The sequence below is a fragment of the Aythya ferina genome (genome assembly GCF_964211825.1).
Source record: "Aythya ferina genome assembly, chromosome: 6".
Classification (NCBI taxonomy): domain Eukaryota; kingdom Metazoa; phylum Chordata; class Aves; order Anseriformes; family Anatidae; genus Aythya; species Aythya ferina.
The window spans coordinates 19,303,447-19,318,357 of NC_140303.1; positions in this window are offsets into that span (position 1 = coordinate 19,303,447).

The following is a 14,911-nucleotide window of genomic DNA, read 5'->3' on the forward strand; positions in this document are numbered from 1 at the left end:
CATAATGCTATTCTGCATTAATTTTAAAATCCAAGGGGAAAGAAAAAAAAATCTTTGCTGTTTTACTATTGAATCAACCAAATGTGTAACTGATCTGATTCTGTAAATGTTATATAGAAAGTTTCAGAGACTATTTCTGGCAAGTTTGTTGAGAGAGAGGAGTGTGGTGCTGTGCTCATGAAGGAACCACTGACTGCGTGGTGTACAAAGAGGTGGTCCAGAGCAGATGATGCTGATGAGGCAATGGCAAGTGCTTTAGGAAAATCTAGGAATTACAGCTCGTCCACAGGAATGACTTCTTGCAAAAAAGTACTTCAGAAATATGCACCCTACCTTGCACAGCATGTGTTTGAGCTTGTCCAAGCAATGCCGTTTTTCTGTGGCAGCAGTGCAAGCCTCCGACAGGTTGTGTGCTGGGTGTCTCAGTGCACATGGGAGCTGCTGAAATCAATGGGTCTCTTTGCTGGTGCAGATCAGATTGCAAGACCAGGGCACTGGATGTCAGATTTATGGACCTATTACTTCCAACCTCATTTTTGTTTCCTTTCCCTGCTAGCCCGTAGCACAACTATTTTAGTTGTTTCCCAAACTCCCTTTTCTTGCACGATAGGAAAAGACCTGGTAAAAAATAACTCTTAGCAGTTCAACAATTTTTAACCTTAATCTCCCATAACACATACAAGTTTAACTCTTTGCTGTCTGCTGCTGCATTCAGTATGCCCCAGCCCAAATCTGGGAATAGGGAGTGAGAAGTGCTGTGTGCATGTCACCCAGCATACTCCCAGAGCCCTGCTGGTAATCAGCATACTTTTGGGCCATACCCAGAGGCCATACCCAGAATGGGCTTCTTAAGGCCAAATCTGGATCTAATTTGGCTGTTCACTTTCTCACAAGACTCGCCCTCTCCACTGCTTCCCACAGACTCAGCTGAAGGTGGTGGGTGGAAGGCAAGTGCAGGATTTGGAAGGTGGGTGGTGCAGGATCTGCCTCGTTCCCAACACCTAGTGGAAATCTTTGTCTCTTCTGCCCATCCTAACTGCAGTTAGGATGGTTGTGCTGTGTGTTTGGGTTAGGTCTAATTCAGTGCTTTGTACCTATTTTTTTAACATTTAGGGGTGGCTTTGCATTTGGGTAGTTTTTTTTTGCAGTGTATCTGTCAAGCAGATGTTTGTGTGTGTTTGTGGGAATGTAACATTTGCTTCCTAGAACACTGATCTGCACCAGGTACTACCTCAAGCTAATAAAAACTCAATGAGAGAATCTTACTGGTAACTGAAATTAATGCTGCATTTTACTTGGCAAATGTCAAGATTTTCTTCTGTACTAAGCTCGAAATCCAACTAGGGTTGCTATGGGTTAATGTCTTAATTGGTCTCCTGACTAATTTTATTATATAAAGTTATAAAGCATCTAAAATCATAGATGATGCTTTTCTTCAGCACGTTGTGAATAGTATAGTTCCCTAGGCTTCTATGCACAGCATATGATGGAAGACCATCAGCTTGAAATGGAGTTAGAAAAAAATGCACAAATTAAGTAATCTGGGGGACTGAGACACCACCAAGTGACCCTGATGACACTGTTCTGTTGCAGATGTTTCATCTTCTGAATAAAGCTTTATGAAAGAACAAGTATATAAAAAGAAAAGCCAAGTGAAACACCAGAAAAACAAGACTGTTCAAAAAGCAAGGTACCTAACCTGAAAAAGTAGAACAATAAGATTCTCTCTTTTTCTGGTCTTTTCATATTTCCCTTTTCATAAGCCAGGCCAAATATGAGATGAATTTCAAACTGATGTTATAATATTAACTCTGCAGCATGTTTCAGCTCATCTGGCTTTGGCTTGCTGAGAGAGTGGCAGGATGCCTGTGCTGCCTTATTCCCTTTAAGCTTTTGGTCTATTTTTTTATTGTTATTATTACACGTTGTGCAAGTTTGTCATGTGAAAGGCTGGATCATGAACACACCCTGCTACCCACTGTCCAACAACTCACTCAAATTCCTGAAGAAAAATAAATATTTTATTTTCCTATCTAGTTCTGGAAATGTTCATGAATACAAATAACAAATGCAAATGGCACAGGGACAGTGATATTAGGAATTGAAATGCCCTCTGTGTATTTTGTACAAATATATTCATTATGCTAGAAATGCATGATGACTGAGAGACAGTCCCTGTTGGTCAGTAGTGGCTACAGTTGATGGATACAGATTATTAAATTTTATTTTAATAACAGGTAGTGACAAAGTAGCTCAGTGCCTAAAAATACATACAGATATCTGCCATATAAACACATGCAAATATATATTTGTAACAGTCCATAAATACTATTACTTCTTTTAGGTTCAAAGAAGAAGTTGATATATAAGTCCACATGCACCTAGATGGATATGAAGTCAGGAGAATTGTGCAGTTTTTTGGTAGGTCATTCGAAAAGGATTTCATCCCAAACCCAAGGCCAACATGGGGTTTTTGTGGCAGGCATGTCTGCTGGACACATGTGATGATCTGAGGGCTGGCCACTAGCCAGGCTGGCAGTTTTGGTTGCACCAAATTTCAGCTCAGCAGGGTGTTCCTGCAGCATCCAGCGCCACAACTGAGGCAAGGCCTGTGGCTCGCTGTAGGCAATGGAAACCAGCACGGGGCACTTGTGAAGGGAGCGAGGCCCCCACAGAGCACTGCTGGCAGGCCCAGCCATGGCGTGGCCTAGCAGATTCCTGCAGCCTCAGCACCCATAGGAGAGCAGAGGAGGCCTTGTGGGGGGAGGATTGGCAGGATAGGGAGATGTCATGCTGATGGTTTGAGAATAAACACTCTGCAATTACTGCTTTCCCCTCCTCTGACCTCTCAGCCCCGTGGTGCTTATTAGGAGTGGGGCCTGAACCCTGAGCTGCCCAGTTCGAAGGACTGACTCTGGCTCAATCCCTGTGCTCTGGCAGGTTACCGCTGCCTTCAGGACAAGTTTGATTTAATAGAAGGACTAAAATCCTCAGGGCCTGGCCTTGGGAGAACAGTAAATGCGATCAGCTGCCTTGGTCTGACAGAATGAATGAACAGGGGCTCAGGGGCACCTGTGGCAGCAGAGATTATGAGGGAAGACCTGGATCACATTACTGACTCCAACTTTGCCCTAACTACTTGTGCAGGAGTTGTAGGCATCACCCTGCACAGCCCAGCAAGGGGCTCCTCTCAGTGCCTTGCAGTGGTTAAAAAACAAATGAAAGGTATCAGTCGGGAGAGTGAAATGACAGCAAGAATATTAGAACAGTGTTATTATAAAAGCCTTTCTTTGCATTCAGTTCTCATTACTCTGACTCACAAAGGAAATAGCAGAAATAATGGGGCTTGTAGTGGGATGGTGGAAATCTGTAGAGATGTGAAAAGACTTCTGAATGAGGTGAGAGTGAAAAGATTGGTGCTACTTAATTTAGAATGAAGATAAACAAGAAGGGACATGACAGGGGCACATAGGGTAGCAGATGCTGTTCAGAAGGTAAATCCACAACCTGTGTTTGCCTCTTCTCATGATACCTGAATAAGGGGACAATCAATGAAATGATAAAGTGCACATTTCATCAAAAAAAAAAATTAGGTATTTGAATTCATGTTATGAGACTTATTGCCATGAGGTGCAGCCCAAGGAAAGTAGATAATGAAACTTGAAAAAGAGCTAGATATTTACATGGTCTTTTCCCAGCAACATTAGAGGAAGTGCATGAGGCTTTAGGAGGAACATAAGCTTGCAGGCTATAGGGGCTAAGCAAATGAATGGTCAGAAGGTGGGAGGTGATCTCCCCTGCGTAAGTTATCCTGCTGGCCTGCCATGGGCTGCTTGCATATGCTCTAAAAAAACTGAAACTTTGGTAGGAACACCTCTCCACTGTGTTAGATAGGTCCTTGTTTTGAACTGGTGTAGCAATTAACTCTTAGAAATTTGTGTTAAAAAGCAAATGATGTTATTTTTCCATCTTGTAACCCAGCTATGCATGAAATGTCTAGGCCTGACCACAAGAAATACCAGTAGAGTTGGCTGCTTGTGGTCGAGTTCAGTTGTTCAGTCTCATCCCCACGTCACTGTGGCCATACTTCACTGCAGGTTTCTTCTCTTCCCTAGCATTTTTCAGAATAGCTGATCTCTGAAATCTGTAGCTGCCTTGGGATTTGCACAAACACAAATTACTGGTGGCATGGAGGTAGGGACGGTCAACGAGTTCTGTTTTTCATACCTTGTGTCTCAGGAATGTATGTGGCCTGGACTCATCCCTTGGGTGAACTGAAATGAATGGTTTAAGCTCATATACTCAATTCCCTAATTACTATAGGTTAAGAGCAGGTAGAAGTACTGCTGCTCAGCTAATGAGCAGTAACTAGTTTAGGCACAGAAATTCACTTGCTGTCTCTATACACCTGCACTCTGTCTTACTAGGGCTTTACATATGGGTGAACTTCAAACAAACTAAATTAAATACAGGTGTGAAAGGAATTTTTTCTTCATGTTTTCCATTCACTTGGTACTAATATATAGCACCTCTTTCATTCAGTATGAAGTAAGGGAAGACCACAGACTGATTTTGATCACTGGTCATTACTGAAGTGAATAGCGAAGGCAACTAGAGAGATTTTGGTTAAGATGATCATGGATAAGTCTTTGGGAAATAACCAAAATATAAGAAAACATGTGATGTCACGTAACTGCATATGACATGATGTCACATGACAGCTGCATGAAAAAACCCTGGCTGGGTGCTTGCTTGTTGCTTTTCCTTTTGCAGGGAGGAGTCAGAATTACCTGCTAACTCATTTCAGGTGCACTGAATCAGTTCTGGGCCAATTTCAGGTTAGGGGGCAGTTTTGTTTGTTTGTTTGTTTGTTTTTATTTTCCTTCTTCCCTCCCTCCTCCTCCTCATACTCTTCCTCCTCCTAAAATTACTGAATGCAATCCTCCACGTATCTCTTTGTGAAGAGCTGTATTGCAACTCATATGAATACCTGGTGAGTAGAGCTTTATCACTGTCCTGGCTGAGTTGTGGCTGCATTGAAGTTTGTCTTTTCACATCTCTTTAGCTGAACTATATGCCTCCTGTAGGAGGCACACTACCTATTATGTGGTTACATGGCAAGCATATTATTTCTTAAACTCCACGTGGAGAAAAGAGAGCCAGAGAATGAAAAATCCCTGAAAAGGGCTATCAATATAATGGAGTATTTGTCATAAATTACTGAAAAATACACTACCTATTGAGTCTTAGCACATAAAAAAGGATGATTTTAAGTTGCCTTGATGGGAATACAATTCTATGTCTTTGTGGTGATGACTGGGACTGGCTGTGTCTGTGCATTTGTGGGTGGGTTATGAGTGAGCTGGCGGCAGTCTGGCAGAGGTCTATGGAGCAGGGGGCTCTTGGCATTACTGTGATCCCAAGGCTTGGCTTGGCTTGGCTTTTCTGAGGCCTTCTGTTTAACAGCTGATGAGTTTGCTCTTTATGTACTCTGACTCTGGTCTCCTGACTGAAAACAAAGCCCACAGCAAGATCCAAAGTTTTTCATGTGGATATTGCTTTGTGCTTGCACCAGGTTCTCCCTGTGAACCTACCTTTGAGTTGTGTGCCATGACTGGGGAAGGTATTTGGAGCTGGTCAGGGTTGCTCGTGGCTGTCTGGCTGGATTTCGTTGGGGTGAAGCTCCAGAGAGCTTTTTTGAAGGAGCTCAAAACCAGTTTTATTTATTTTTCCTAAGTACTTATTACTTGCATTTGGGAACATGCTCTCATCAGGCTTGCAGAGAAGGATCAGATTTGGTAACATCTTTGTGCCTTGTATGCTTGGATTTTTTGCATGCTAGGGTCACAGTCAAAGCAGGGACCTCTTGAAAACTGGGCTATACAAGCCACAGCATTTATTGCTGTTGCTCTGTGTCTTTAATGAATTGGGAACATGAAGGTAGAAGTAAAGGCAATCGATGAAGTTTGGGCTTTTATGTATAAAGGCGTTACATTAGGGTAGCAGTAGCCTTGCTAGGTGTTGATCTGAAGCCACACCTGCAATATTGCATGAAATCCTGGAAAATGCGTAGTTATAAAAATATTGACAAACTGTTGAGGAGGTGAAAGGAGTAACAAAGCAATCAGGGCAGAAGGGACCGAATGATGAGGAAAGATTGGGAAAAAAAAAAAAAAAAAAAAAAAAAAAACTGCCATATCTGTGACTTTGCTAGAAGATGATTGATTGGAAACACAGATAAGTTTGAAGGGAGCCTGAACTCCAAAAAGAGAGAGAACGAGAACAGTTAGGATGGTACAGGAAGGTATAACTAAGAGTGATGGGGTGAAATTAAGCAAGAGAAAATTTAAGCTGAATCTTAGGAAAAAATCATTACTGAAATATATTAGGCTGCTGAGTGATTGCCCATGGGGAGTAGTGCAAACTGCTGCCAGTAGATTGTTTAGCCTGGGCAAAATGCTTTCAGGCATGCAGCTGAGGAAACTACAGAAGCAGGAGAGTGAAGTATTTGCCTTTTTCAGTGATTCTTTAGTGTTTAATGTGTAACGTTTACAGGCATAATTTGCTTAAACCTAGAGCTTCAAAGAGTGTTTTTTTTTTTTTTTTTTTTTTTTTTGTTTGTTTGTTTGTTTTTCTCCCCTCAGCCTTGTTGAAATTTGTGCGAGTTGGAAAATGGAAGGTATCTATGGATTTTGGGTGATTTGGGATATAAGTGGCATCTTGATGGGGAGTTGAGGACTTAGATTCTCAGTAATGGTGGCATATGCAAGTTACCAGGGTCTGGATGGCCAGAAGTCTTTCTGGTGATGAGGAATATTTCCTTGTTATGTGGGGCTTCTGCAACTCCCACCTTGCCTTTGTGAAGGAGACAAATAGAAAATAACTCTTGAAGGAAACGTCTAACCATTTACATCTCTTTTTTCAGTTAACAATTTTGTTTCATAATGCTGCTTACTGTTTTTAGAGTTCTGGTTCTGTTTTTATAACTGTTTGGAAGAGTTTGGAGGGTGTTCCCTCCCACCTTCCATTTCTGCCCTCTGCCTTTTATTCTATGTATTTGCTACTCCCTATCTGAAAAAATTCTGCCTAAATTCCTTGAGGGTCTGACCCTTCCCTTAGCTTTAGTTTATACTCCTTTGTTCTTGTGTTTGACATTAGCTCAAACAGCCTTGTAAAATCTCATTTCTGTTCCCTTCAGGATTGTGTATTCCTCCATGAAATATTTTCCCCACCCTCCTCTAGCCTGCGTCTGCCTAGAAAAGTGCTTCTATTTTAGTAACAGTTTTGTACAAGTAGTCGTTGGTGTTGTGAATTGTTTCCTTACTTTCTCTGTTACTGTTTCTGTTCCATGCTACTGTTCTACACTGTTTTAATTAAAAAAATAAGTTTTACTCATTTTTGGATATGCAGTACTCCATTTTATTTCCTTTACATTCTCTTATTTTTTCCCTTCAGTAGCTTAGTATGGAGTAACAAACTAGGCTATTTGCACCACATTCTGACCTCTGAAATATATATTTTGGTCCACATCTGATGCAGTTCACAATGGAAGATCAAGTCTGTCTTCCCTAAAATCTTCGTTATGCATTTAATTCATCAAAATGATTTTATACAAAATCCCAAGTTAAGCTATCTGTAAATGGGAAATTAATTTTTGTAAAGTCTAACAGACTTTATGTTCCTTTGGTAAGAATTATATTTTTGAGCCTGTGCTAGTTCTGCAAATTGCCGTACTATCTATAATATATTATAAATTACATTTAAACCAGATCTTTATCATAAATAGTGCTAAGTAGACACTTGAATTTGAGTAACTGTATTGCTGCAGATAGCATGAAATTAAGAATTTGGCAAGAAGAAAGTTAATTGAAGAGGGGAATGAAAATTTGCAGAGAAAAGTGTTTCGCTAGTCATACAGGAGAGCTGAAGGTTTCTGCAAGGCATATATCTAACAACTCAGGCTGCTTTTTAGAACACAGTTTTCCAGTTTCTTTTCTCTGGAGTGTGACATTAGCTTCAATCTTCCTTGGTAACTTCTCAGAAGAACTCTCTAGAGAGCATCTCATCTCTGGAGGACCAAATACCAGCTTGATGAAATTGAACAAATGAGCGATCTTACTGGTAGGCAATTTTGCTCTTTGTCTTTTTTATTTTTACTTCAACCAGAGAATAGAAAGTCTGTGATTTTATATTTTATGAAATACAGAATAGGCATTAATCTAAACGCCTCATGATTAGTTTACATGCTGCACTGGCCAGGAAGGAAAGAAAGAAAATGTAAGATTTAACATTGGTAGTAGATATTATTCATGAAATGAAATCTTTTATTGTGCAACTCTGACTGTGAATTTACATGCTTCCTGGTGTTTTAATTGTCTACAAAAGTTTCTCAAAATGAAATGCAAAATTCAGCACAGGCTTTTTGTGCAGATGTGGATATTTCTAGGATTGAGCTTGACAGATAATTTAGCCAACATCTTGAATACTTTCTTCCCTTTATCCAAAGGAAGTACAGCTGGAGACTGAGGAAAAATGTTTCATCTTTGCTAGCATTATTATCCTAGGCTATTGTGCAATGTTTTCTACCAAATGTTTTCAACTTACAGATTCCTACAGTGTTTAGTAATGAGAGGGAAAAAAAAAATTCTTTGTTACCAGTTAAAGTGTATCACAGCTTTTAGTATCTTGAGCAAGTTTATGGGTTCCAGGGTTCATGTTGGCACCATTCAAGCATAGTTTTCTGAGGAGATAATGATGCTTTAGAGTGATCTGGCTTCAGGACAGCCTTGCATGAGGCACCTCTGTGGCAGCTCCCTTGGTGCATTTCAGGGCTCTGTCCTAGTAAAGGTGCATGCATCTAGGAGCTCTTATCTAGAGCGCATGTCTGATCTTCGCAAACTATGCAGTGAGCCTTGGGCCTCAAACTAGCTGGTAGGAACTGCTTCACATATACATATTTATTTTTTAATTTTGTCTCTGGGACTGCCACAATACCACCAGCAGAATGGGTCTGTCCCACTCAGGTGAGTGCTGCTCATCATAACTGTGCTTGAGTTGGTAAAGGTGAAGTGGTGGTCCTCCTCAGTGTCCTTATGATTTGTAAAGCTGGTAGCACTAGAAACATCTGCCAAAATGCCTGCTGCAGGGGAAGCTCTATCTTTCATACAAATGACATCTTGGACCATCCTGGGAGGTGCTGGAGGCCTCCTGAGTGCAGCCCAGCCTTGTTGGACACACCAGACAGCACACGCAGCAGTGACACCCCACGCCCAGCAGTGGCCCCAGGTTTGGGCCAGATCCCCAGGGATCAGAGCCAAGGCACCTCCAGATTCTGTGTTGGAACAAACGAAGCCAGATGGCCAAATGTTGTTAAAGCTGTTTTGCTTCCAGACTTCTGCTTTTATGGTATGCTGTCATGATGTGAGGATATGTCAGGGTACCAGAAAGCACAGGGCCTGCCAGAAAAGCAGCAGAGGGCTGTTCTGGGCAGAGGGAACAAAATCTGGTGCAGATCATGTTCAGGCCCTCTACCAGTAATGCTGTCTCTTTTCAACCTTGTTGTTTGACATGGGTGCACAAGAGCACATGAACATGCAATGATCAAGGATCTAAGGATTTTCTTCAGCCAAACCAAGTCAGTTATCACCAACCTGCTGACTCGCAAATGGTGGTGGTCAGTGGCAAGGCCCACTCTGCTCCTGCAGCACAGGGTACTCCCCTTCCTTTAGCTCACAAAACTCCAGGTAAGCAACATGGATCTGAGCAGACCACAGTAGGTAGGATCAAACTAAAAATTCCAGCATTTACAGTTAATTGTAATGCATTGTATTTCACGTGAAGGCAGGTGTCATGAGCAAGAAAACTTTTTCCTTAACCTATTTTTCATTCTTTTTAAACAGAATTTTTAGGGAGAGGATTTTTTTTTTTTTTTTTTTTTTTTTTTGACTTCTAGAGCTAGCCAATACAGAGACAAAAGCTAGTTTGACATTCAGTAGAAACCACTGGGTTCAGGAAGGAAAGGTAAAGAAGCTTCCTGTCTCCAAATAAAATTCTGTGTAAGCCATTCATGGAAGATGAGCAGATTTCTCTTTAGAAAGATCAGGGAGATCGTTGCTGTCAATGTGTATTTTTTTCAGAAAACAGCGTATTTTTTCTTTTTCACTTCACATACACAGATCAGAGATATATCTGGCCTCAAATTGTGGAAAGTTTCCAGTAAAAATGGTTGCAGTGATGAATAAGACTGAGTTATTGGGGTTTTGGTTTTGCTTTTTGAGAATTATCCAGTAGGCTTAGATTTCTGACAAAGATGATTACCTATTATTACCACTTCCATGCTGGATAACTGCAGCAAATAGCCTCTTTTTGATGGGATGGCAGACATCGCCTTGCTGCACAGTGCAAAACCTGCTGTTTGTTTTATTTGATGAAGGCAAAATTCAGCCTTGGGGTAAGGAGTTAAAATGACAACAGGGACTGGCCACCAGCATGCTATCAAAGCAGTGCAGAAAAGACAGACTTAACACATTTCCAACATCCTCTAGCCTGTTTTAGCATTTTAAAGAAAACAGATGCATATATGATGGCTTTTATATAGGGCTGTGCTTTTGTACTGCACCTAGAAACTGTGTGTTTATACAGCATGTACCACATTACAGCTTCATCCCCATGAAGACCTCTGTGCTCCACAATAATAATTTTGGTCTTTATCACTGCGCAGCTATCACAGTCTAGGAGCTTAGCTGAGCTCTTGCGATAGCTTAACTTTTTTTATTGACGATCAGAAAACAAATCTTGGCGTTGTGGCAGGAGCTGATCTTAGTCTTGCAGTTTATTGGGCAGTATTCAAGTTGTTTGTACAGCTCCATAGATATTCTGGATACTTTACAGACAAATATAAACCTGGCATCTGCCCCAAGGAATTTGCACTCAAAATACAAGGTGACTTAGGAATAGGAAAGAGAAAACGAAGGAGGAATGGAAAGGACTGGGAGTAAAACATCAACTCATAGTGCAACATTAGCATCAGCATTGTGAATACTGAAGTCACTAAAAAGCTTCTTGTTCTGAGGATTGCATTCTTCTTTTCTCATTAAATATTCACTTTTACAGTGATGCTAATGGCTAGTCACTATGAGACTTTGTAGGCAGCAGTTGCTGGAGGTCTGAAGTTGCGTGCCAGTGTACTAATCACAGCACACCGTACCAGTCAAGCAGCCGTGGGATACAAAGCACAAGGCAGAATGCTAGCGTGAGCATACTGCTACCACATTGCTTCTATGCAGGGATGCTCATTTTGGGATGCACTGCCAAATCTCTGTCGTCACACTGTCTAAAAGAATTTTCTTCTTGTCACTGAACAATTTTATGCATATAGTCCAGTGCAGTAGGGCTGTAATCTTGTTTATTCTTCACAGAAACTATGTGACTGTCTAAAAGCCTTAGAGATCATCACCCCTTTGTTATCATAGCAAGCAGGTATGCACCCTGTGATGTCTCTGTACTAATTGTTAAGAAAATGTGCTCGGTAGTCCTTTACCGGCAGAATCCCAATTGCCAAGGTAATTAATAGTGTTACAGACTTCAAGGCCATAATGCTCATCAGTTATTAATTAGCAATTCATTTTGCTGAATAAATAATACTTATGATTGATGATGGAACTTGTAATTGGGCACTAGTAGTGTTTCTCAAGGGAACCGCTTCTCTGCAAGTATTAACTACGACAGTAACAGCTAAGAAACCCAGGATTACTTAAGAAAATCTACCCTAAACAACTGTGATGCAGCCAAGGGAATTTACATGTAATGCTGGAGAAGTAGAGCTTAAAGATCAGAGCCTTGCCTTTAGTAACCAAATGCTGTTATTTTTGTCTATTTTGCTTATGTTTTTTCCCCTTTAAGTATCATCTCCTTATAAGGAAGTGTCCTATATAATTATATTGCAGATGTTACATTGTCCTTATGAGCTTTCATATGCATTTTTCACAATTTCAGAAGATGGTATAAAAAAGGAAATACTTTCCAATCACAATAACTACTTTTAAAGAAATTTACTCAGAATAAATCTATTTAAGATTAATAGATTGTGAAAAATCAATTTTATTTTATACTAGTTGGCACTACTCTTCGGCATAAATAAAGTTGAGTTCAGCCCTCCACCCCCTGAGCGGAAGGAGAAGCTGGCAAATAAAGCAAATAAGCTGTTAGCTTTAACTGGGTAGTCAACAAAGACGACAAGTAGGGGAGGTCAGCTGCTGACCAGATGCTGCCTTCAATTAATATTCCAACCCTAAAAGACATTTATCGTTCAGTTTAGAAGGCAGAGCAGCTGAGTCATAAAAGCAGCCCACAAAAGATATTTTAAAGCATTTATAATGGCTAAATTGCTTGAAATAAATTAGCCCTGAAAATAAACATATTTTGTGCAGTCTATGTAAACCCAATTTCTTCTCCCTGCAAATTGCTCGGGCTAAGTGGGAGTTTGTGTTTGACAAGAACATACGTTTGCTTCATTACTCCACATGGGTTATTTTTTCCCGTGAAAAGGGTTAACAAACTATAAGGTATCATTGCCAACTAAATGAGTCCCGCACCCTTTTAAAAGGGGAAGATGCTGCAGAAGAACAAGTTAAAAAGAAACGCAGAGACTGTGTTGTAATGCTAACAGGCAATTAACAAACTCATGGGTGTTAATTATCTTCATACTGTATCATGTTCAATTAGCTCAGCCCCTGCAACAAAGGCGACCATGAGCAATTGCTTTGATAGGCGTACAGTACTTCATTTGTAGTTAATCGGTTTAAGCCTTGCAGTTGCTAGGCTACACTGGTCTCCAGAGGTAAAAAGCTGCACAGATGCACTATGTTTAAATGACTACAGAGAACTGTTTAAACTCAAACCATGTATAACTCTTTATTGATTTTTCACAGAAGATCTCAGCTCTGATGATAAGGTTTTGATATATTTTCCTGCTACAGCCAGTTCCTTGGAGTATTGCAGAAAAAAAATCTGTCAATATGCTTCTATTATGATCTCTTGATCTGTGGCTATAAAAACCTTTAGCTGCAGCCCTTATTATAAAATAATGGAAGAAGCAATATTTGATTTCCCTCCCCCCTAGTCTGTAATACATGGAGATTTTTTTTTTTTTCCCCTACTGCCTCTGGAACCAAATTACAGTATGTTCCTTCTGTATTTCTGTGTTAGAATAATACAGAAGAATTTCTAGCACTAATTAATTTGATTGACTCTCAGCAGGAAAGGATCAGCTGTAGCATCATGAACTTTAACAATAACTACCGACTGATGGGCAGTTCACATCAATAAGACCATCACTAGCCTCCCTCACCTGTCACCAGGCAGGGAATGAGCAATAACCACCCCCTGCAGATGCACTGCTTAGCACTTTCTGCCCGATTAGCAATTTATAATGGTGATCAAGAAACAGTCAGTGGCAAATCAAGACAACTGTCTGGCTGCCTGTTTAATTGGCCTTGTTTGCTTTTTGATAAATGGCTCGTGACTGCTATAGGCCCCCATATTTTGACTTTTAATAGGCCACTGTGATTAGACTACCAACAGATACTAGGTCAAAGCCAAGGGAAGGTGCAAAAAATGTTAATTAATATCAATAATAGGCAATTATTAGTTAGACAGAAGGACCTACTAGCTGCGTGCTCTAATGACTCAGAGCTAACTTGAAGGGAAGCAGTGCCAAATTAGCATAACTGTGTATGCAGGCTGCATGGTGGATCCTAGCAAACATCTGTTATGTGAGCAATTCAGACAGAATTCTTGCTTTTTGCATGATACCCACAAAATCATCAATTCTTTTTGGTCATTTTGAGACACTAATGATACCCTAGTGATTTGCAATCTTGCAGTTGGGCTTTGTGTTGGCCCGTCATATCAAGAACTAAATTGCAAAAGTTACTTTGGGTGAGGTTTCCAAGATGTTTAGGTTAGTAACTTCTGTATAAAGGTCCCTAATATTGTACTTAGAGGAACATATGCCGAGCAACTATGTTACACCAAGTGCTACTCCTATTACAGATCATTTTTTTTCCTCTTTAGCTCTTTTAAGGAAAAAAAAACCACACCAACAGCACAAAAACAAACAAAAACCAACCACAGCAATAAAAAACAGTGATTGGGATGGGCAGTGAAATATTTGTCTGTCGTTGCTGACCATTTGAATATATATGATGTGATATGGGGGTCAGAACAATTAAAGGGATGAGACAAAGTAGTGAAGGAGCTCCTCTGGCTTACTACATGCTTATCTGCATGTTTGCAGTGATTTTCATGATGCTGGGAACGTCATCTTCATTGCAAATATGAAGTAGACAAAGTGCACACAAAGTGGAAGCATTTCACTTAAAAGTAGCATTTTAAGTACACTTTAGGTAGAGGGCTAATGGCCTTAGATTTTAGGGGACAATTTATTCTTGCAAACATAAAAGTCTAAGCAAGCTGAACTTTTCTGATGGTGGAGATTAGAGGAGACTTGTTCAGAGCATATCATTCTGTAAGTAGTTTTATCATTCTATTGATATCACACTGCAACAGTTTCTCATTCTCTGAAATGGTCAGAATTCCCTTTTAATAGTGGTAATATCTGCAATGTAATACTGTTCTGCCTGTTCTTCTCCATTCCTCTTGCCCAAGCATCTGCATGTGGTTGGATAAGGAGTTAGAGCCAAGCTCTGGCAGAGCTCTACCATGGGTATTTCTAAGGCAGCCAAAGTCCCCACTAAAGCTGATGTGTCACTGATGGGAATTGTATCATGACAATATCACACTGACGCAAACAGAGTCAAGGTCTCATTATCAGTCCAACAGAAACATCTCTGCCTGCTGGCTCAGGGAAGTGCTGCAAGTCCCAGTACAGGCTGGTTATGATTTGGGTGGA